Consider the following 6,175-nt stretch of genomic DNA (forward strand, 5'->3'; position numbering starts at 1 on the left):
ACGCACAGTGACTGGCTGGTCTTCTTGCTTTGCTTAAGTGTTATGAATAGAGGTACCAAAAAATATTAAAAGTAAAAAATATCTATCAAGGACATTTAAATAGAATAAAAGTGTACTTTAATGCTGAGGAAATGTTGCAACATCTGATTTAATGTTTAAAAATAATGCAGTCAGACATTATGCGCAAGTTGTATTTTAAAGGCTAAAATGCATTACAATAAATGTCATGATTGTAAAAAAGTAGTCGTAGTAGTTGCAATGCTTTACAGGAATATCTTAAAATTTTTTCACTATGCTAAGGCTGTTTAGATGCATTTTGAATGATGCGAAAAGAGAAAAGTTACAGTACAAACCTTTAGCATAGAGGCTCTAATCTTTCAACCAGAGCTAAAATGGTTTAAAGCACATTATCAGAATGGTCCAGTCAAAGTTTGGGATTAAAAAGGACTGCAAATATGAGCTGGAGCTCTTTTACCAAAAATAGGTCTGTAGATGTTCAAACTGGTGGAGAAGCAGCCACAGACAGACAGCTGGACCTGGGGAGAAAATATTATTTTTGGGGGTTTTTTGTGCACATTTATGTTGGGTTAAATATCAAAGAATATCTGAGAAGTTGGCAGATTTTCTTGAACCTCTAAGGATGCCTAACTTTCCTACATGTGATGCAAGGAAAATTTGTCCTTTTACCCTAAAAATAATTTTTTTTTGCATTAAAAGTTTTGAAATGGAAGGCAAACAGCCCAGCTGGGTCTTAAAGTGACAGTTCAGCTGTTCTGCGGCTGTCTGAAATGGAGGAAAGAAATGGTTAAACATTTACATTTTTACCTCTTCTGCCCTTATTTTAAAACATTGCAACTAAAAATTGAGACTCAAATGATAATAGATTCAATTTTCATCTTTTTACATTTTCCGTTCCTTTACATCCATCAGATAAAGAAAACAGACTTGTGCTAAAGTGTAAGACAACAGTTTCATAAATGTCCTATCTGGGAGGCAAACTCCTGCTAATATCACCATGGCGACCCTCAGCTGATCCTTTCCAACAGACAGAGATGAAGCTTTTAGCTCTGACATTATCCAGCATTAAGTGCATCACTTCCTTCCTTGTCAGATCCTGCCTTCCAATCACTGTTAAATGTCTCTAAACTCCAGCTAAGGTCAGAGGCTCTGCAGAAAATGAAGCCACAGCTGCGTTTTTAAAGCACAGCCTGACAGTTCGGCTGAGATATTCCTACAATGGCTTCATATTTAACCTGCATAGCTGTGCAAATCACAGCCTTTTCTCTCTTTGTTCTCACTGCTAACGTAATCGCAGCTCCAGGTCTGGCCTCCCCCCAGGTTTCTGACCGCGGTGGCTCCATGTGCTGTCCCACTCACACACATTTAGGTGAGAGAGAGCCCCCCCTCACCCCCATCTCCTGAATGGAGCCTTTGTGTGGAAACATTTACTCTGGAGCAGAAAGGGAGGGAGGGATGCGTCCCCCTGAAAGATCAGGGTGGTAATGTTATGATGGAGCCTCCTGAACACTTTTCCAATCTGTTTCCCAGATCCCAAAGGAAAACCAGCATCCCCCCCCTTCAAAAAAGCTGCATCCTTCTCTTCTGACATCCCTGCACCCTGTACGCCTTATCTAGCTACTGTGTTACCATGGAGACGACAGCTACAGGAAGTAGAAAGCTCTGATTCGAGGAGGCGAGGGAGTAGACGCCCAAAAAATCTTCAAGAGGAGGTGGGAGGGGGAGTTTCTCCAGGCTCGTGTGTTATCAGGGGGGGTGGGGACGCTTAAAGATTTGATAGGTTAGGGTGGGGAGTGAGTAGAGGCTGAAGGGAGGGGGTGCCTTTGATCATGGAGACCACGTGGCTCCATGGAGCTCTGTGCTCTAATCAAATCTACCTCCTGGTTTCCCAGCCTCGCACAGGTCCGGGCCCTCTGGGCTCCGGGTCAGTGGGTCAGGGAGGTAATCTCTTTAGGGGATGTAGAAGATGAATAGCAGGATGACTCACTAATGCAAATCAAAGACTTTCTGCAAGCTTTCACGTTCCCTGTTCTTGCACCGGGAGCCGGCTTGTTACTGTGTGTCTTTGGTGGAAGAATAACTCCAAATGCAAACATGGAATTCATTCTGACAGGAAGGGAAGGAATAAATAGGGTACTAAGAATCTCATGAAGAGGGGAGAAATATATCAGTGAATATTGGCAGACGGCCTGCATTACATTTATTGGCTCTACCGCTCCTCTTTAAAGTTCTCTTTTAGGGTTCAGGCCTAATCCTTAATCGTTATCATGCTTTAATTCCCTGTTTTTAGGTTACATGGTGAAAGCAGGCCCACAGTATCACAGATCCTCCACCATACCATACCGGACAGTAGCCATGAGATGTTTTTGCCACCTACTAACCCTTTGATTCAGGCTAAAACCCACCAAATGGGTGTGTTGCCTCCTTTCCCACATTCTTGCTTTATCTAAAGCTAAATAAGCTTTGTGATTCTTTAATCAGCTAACCACATCTGGTTTATATTCACTTCCATATCAGAGAGGTGCTTTGTTGTGAAAAACACTCCTGTAAATCACTGCAGCATGTGTCTGCAGCTGGGCAGACATGAGCAGCTGTTCTGAGGTCACATCTGAGGAGGCAGATTAAAACGACATCCTCTCATTTAGAGATACACACAAACAATAACAGACACAAACAGCGCAGAGGCGAAGGGGCGGGGGGAGCCGGAACCATCAGGGGAGCGAACGCTTGCAGCCACCAGCCGTCCCTGAGGAGGAGGTGGCTGCAGGCCTTCACATCTATCCTCGGGAGGACAATCGCTGGCATTTCAAAGTCTATATTTGTACAAAATTTTAAACCGGGCAATAAAAATATAAACTTCAGGATATAAGGATTTACATAAGAGGTAATAACCCCACACCTTGTTTGCTTTTCAACACACATCACAGCTAAAACTGCTCTCATGTGTGTGGATTCTGAATAACAGGAAGCCACTGAGCTGTGAGCTTCTATGTCCATCTCAGGTGTTTCAGAAGATATGTGGGTCAAGTCTGGTTCATGTTTTTTTCCAGAACAAAAGCTGGTGAAAGGTCAACTAACACTTTTTCAGTATGAATAAGGGGGATACAGATACAGCATTCTGCTGAACATAATCTATATAGAGATATCCATGACTCAAGGCACAGATTTAGCTTTTAACAGATAAATAATGCATATTAAATGCAGGGCTGAAAGTTTAAAGGAGAGCTCTAACCACATTCAGGACTTTGTTCTTGAAGCAAATACAGCAAAAGTGTAGAGACTTCAGAAACATGCCTCTTTTTTCACCATATGCACGGCACTCTTGTCTGGAGCAGCATGCTGGTAGGAATATTTGTTTTAGCACTTTCAGGACCCCAGTGGTGTTCTCCGACCAGATGAGAAAATTGATGCTATCTACACTCTTTACTGCCTTGTTTGATCAACATCATGCTCTCTCTTTCCTGACTCCATCTGTTGAAATCAGGTTTCTTAATTTTTGAGTGAGAACATTAATGGACTAAGCACACAGCCCAGAGGAACCCCAGTGCTCAGCATGATAAAGGTGAACATATCTGTCCAATTTTAACTATTTCCTCTATTCGAAGTTCAGAATCTAGAGGCAAACAGCAGTGTTTGGACCAAGCAGGAGAGATGTATCTATTACTAAACTCTAAAATGATATCATTGTTGTTAAGAGTGAAGTTGTTCATCAAGGTGATGGATACTGTTTCTCCATCTAACTGTTTTTGTATCCATCAATGCAGGGAGCTTTATGAGACCAACATATTCAATAATGTAGTTGTTTTTTTTATGATTTTTAATGCTCATTTTTAGCAGGCAAAGAAATACTAAAGTAATAACCAAGAAAATGGCTTAAATTGGAAGGCAACCAAACTCTGGGTTCAATTTAAACCTGTATTGTGGTCGCCATGATCTGGATGACTGAGAATTTATACAAGCGCTAAAATGATAAAACACATAATTCTAAACATAAATTATCTGGTTTTGAAAAAGTTTATGAATTACTTGTACAATTCGATTTAAAAAGAATTGTACCAAAACAGTTTTTTTTTAATTATCTGATTATTTTTCTGATTTAATCTTTTAATGTGGGTACTACTAAATTGCAATGATAAGACGTTGGTCAACACAGTAAAAAAAAAAAAGATAAAACCAGCCATTTTCCTGGTTTATTGGTATCATTAAAACTGGAATTTCTTCTTGTTAATAGTGAGTGCTTCCTCTCCACTGTCACCACATGCTGTCTGGAGTGACTGGAGGCATTCCAATAATATATAAAATAGCGTGGATCTAATAGCATCCATTTGTTATTTTGATGGAACAGGATGAAACAAAAATTCCAAGAGGCTGGATTTGTTACAGAATTTTAGATTTTACTGTATTTAAATCAATTAAATTCAAATTGCACCTGTGTCAAATCTGTATAATTACTGTTCATTTGTTCTCCTTGATATAAATTTGTAATCTTGTTCTAGATCAATTAATTAAACTGAATGTGTAACCCCCTAATATATATTACCGGTAACCAGTCTGCTAAACTAGGATCAGCTTCCTTATTGTTAAAATTCTGACGTGTTACATTTCGGCCAGATGTTCCTGTAAAAGGCTTTATCCTGGACAGGACCCCAATAATAATAGGGTTTGGCTGACTCTGGGAAAGGACCACCACCAAGTCATAACAGTTGGAATCAGTTAGAAGTGGTTTAATGCTCAATCTCATAAAAAATAATGAAACAGCAATAAAGTGTTTACAATAACATTCTAAAAAACGTATCTTTACCTTACCCATCTCCAATAAAAATCTTAAAAAGTAAAATATTAAATCTGTTTGCGGCATAAATCTAAGGCACTTTCCTTTCAGATGGATATTAGTCCTTTTTTTTGCTATCATCATGGTGATAAATGGTTTAGTTATAATCCCTCTCCATCCTCTGTGTATGACTGACATGGAGCTTTGGTCCAATACTCTATTTTTGCCTAATCGCATCAGCTCCACAGACACTTTGTTGCATAAATTAACAAAGTCCTTAAAAGTCATTATGTTATAATTCTCCTTAATCCCCATCAGCTGTAATCCACAAGCCTCATTTTGGAGACCCTGCAGGATCCTTAGGGCCTTAAAAAGGTTGTAGTTTAACAGCATTCTGCCGAAATCTCAAACTTTTGTACACCTCATTCTGTTGTCAGCAAAAACTCTAAAATGTATTTATGTGCAATAGGTCAGCAGAAAGCAGGACATTATTGTTGAGAAAAATGCATTCGACTTCACTCCAATGGACACACCGTATTTCAATTCCACAGTAGTGAGCAAGACCGATCTTTGTGTAAATGAGTGGGTGAAAGACACAGCAGACATGAATCAGAGAAGCAACTCTGGAGGAGCTACTGAAATCCACAACTAAGGTGGATACTGGAAAAAACAAACAAAAAAAACAAAACAAGAAACAACCCCCTACTTTTCTGATCTGAGAAAGCGAACCCACAGGAAGACATAGGAGTGGCAGCATCATGCTATGGAGAGGGCTCTCTTTAGAAGGGTCAGGGAAGATGGATTTAGCCGATTAGAAGAAATTACTACTGTTTGCTGACTCAGATGGAGGCACATGATGCTGGACCTTCTGTTTGGATGTTCACAAGGTCAGAGGTCAGGGGTCACTGTATGACTTTAAGGTTGGAGAGCATATCTTTAAAGGCAGCTATCTTTTAGTTTGCCTTCTGAAACCCCCTTTGGCATCTGCTTTAAATACAACTAAGATTACTCAAGTCATTCAGGCTTGGCTGTTGTTTAAAGACCAACGATCTCATTAAAATCTAATCCTGGCTCACGCATAAATAAAACAACAAAAAAATCCTCCTCCTCATGCAATCCATGACTAACAGCATTTGGAGCCCAGGGCTGTAGTGGAGCTTCTCAGTCCTGAAACAGGAGACGGCGTGTGGCCAAGTGATTTGTCACACTCAGCACACTTGGTTGAACAAAGGATGAAAACCTCTCTGAAAAACATCACAAAGCCTGGCGGACGCTACGATTGGCGCAGAGAAACCCCCTCTCCTGCACCCGATTGGTTCTCAGCCTCTGGGCTCGGCTAACGTGAGTCAGCCCGTTTGTTTTTCAGCAGGAGAGGGTGGAGGCACA

Source organism: Cyprinodon variegatus, unplaced genomic scaffold, assembly GCF_000732505.1.
Source record: "Cyprinodon variegatus isolate N-32 unplaced genomic scaffold, C_variegatus-1.0 Scaffold175, whole genome shotgun sequence".
NCBI classification, from domain to species: Eukaryota; Metazoa; Chordata; class Actinopteri; order Cyprinodontiformes; family Cyprinodontidae; genus Cyprinodon; species Cyprinodon variegatus.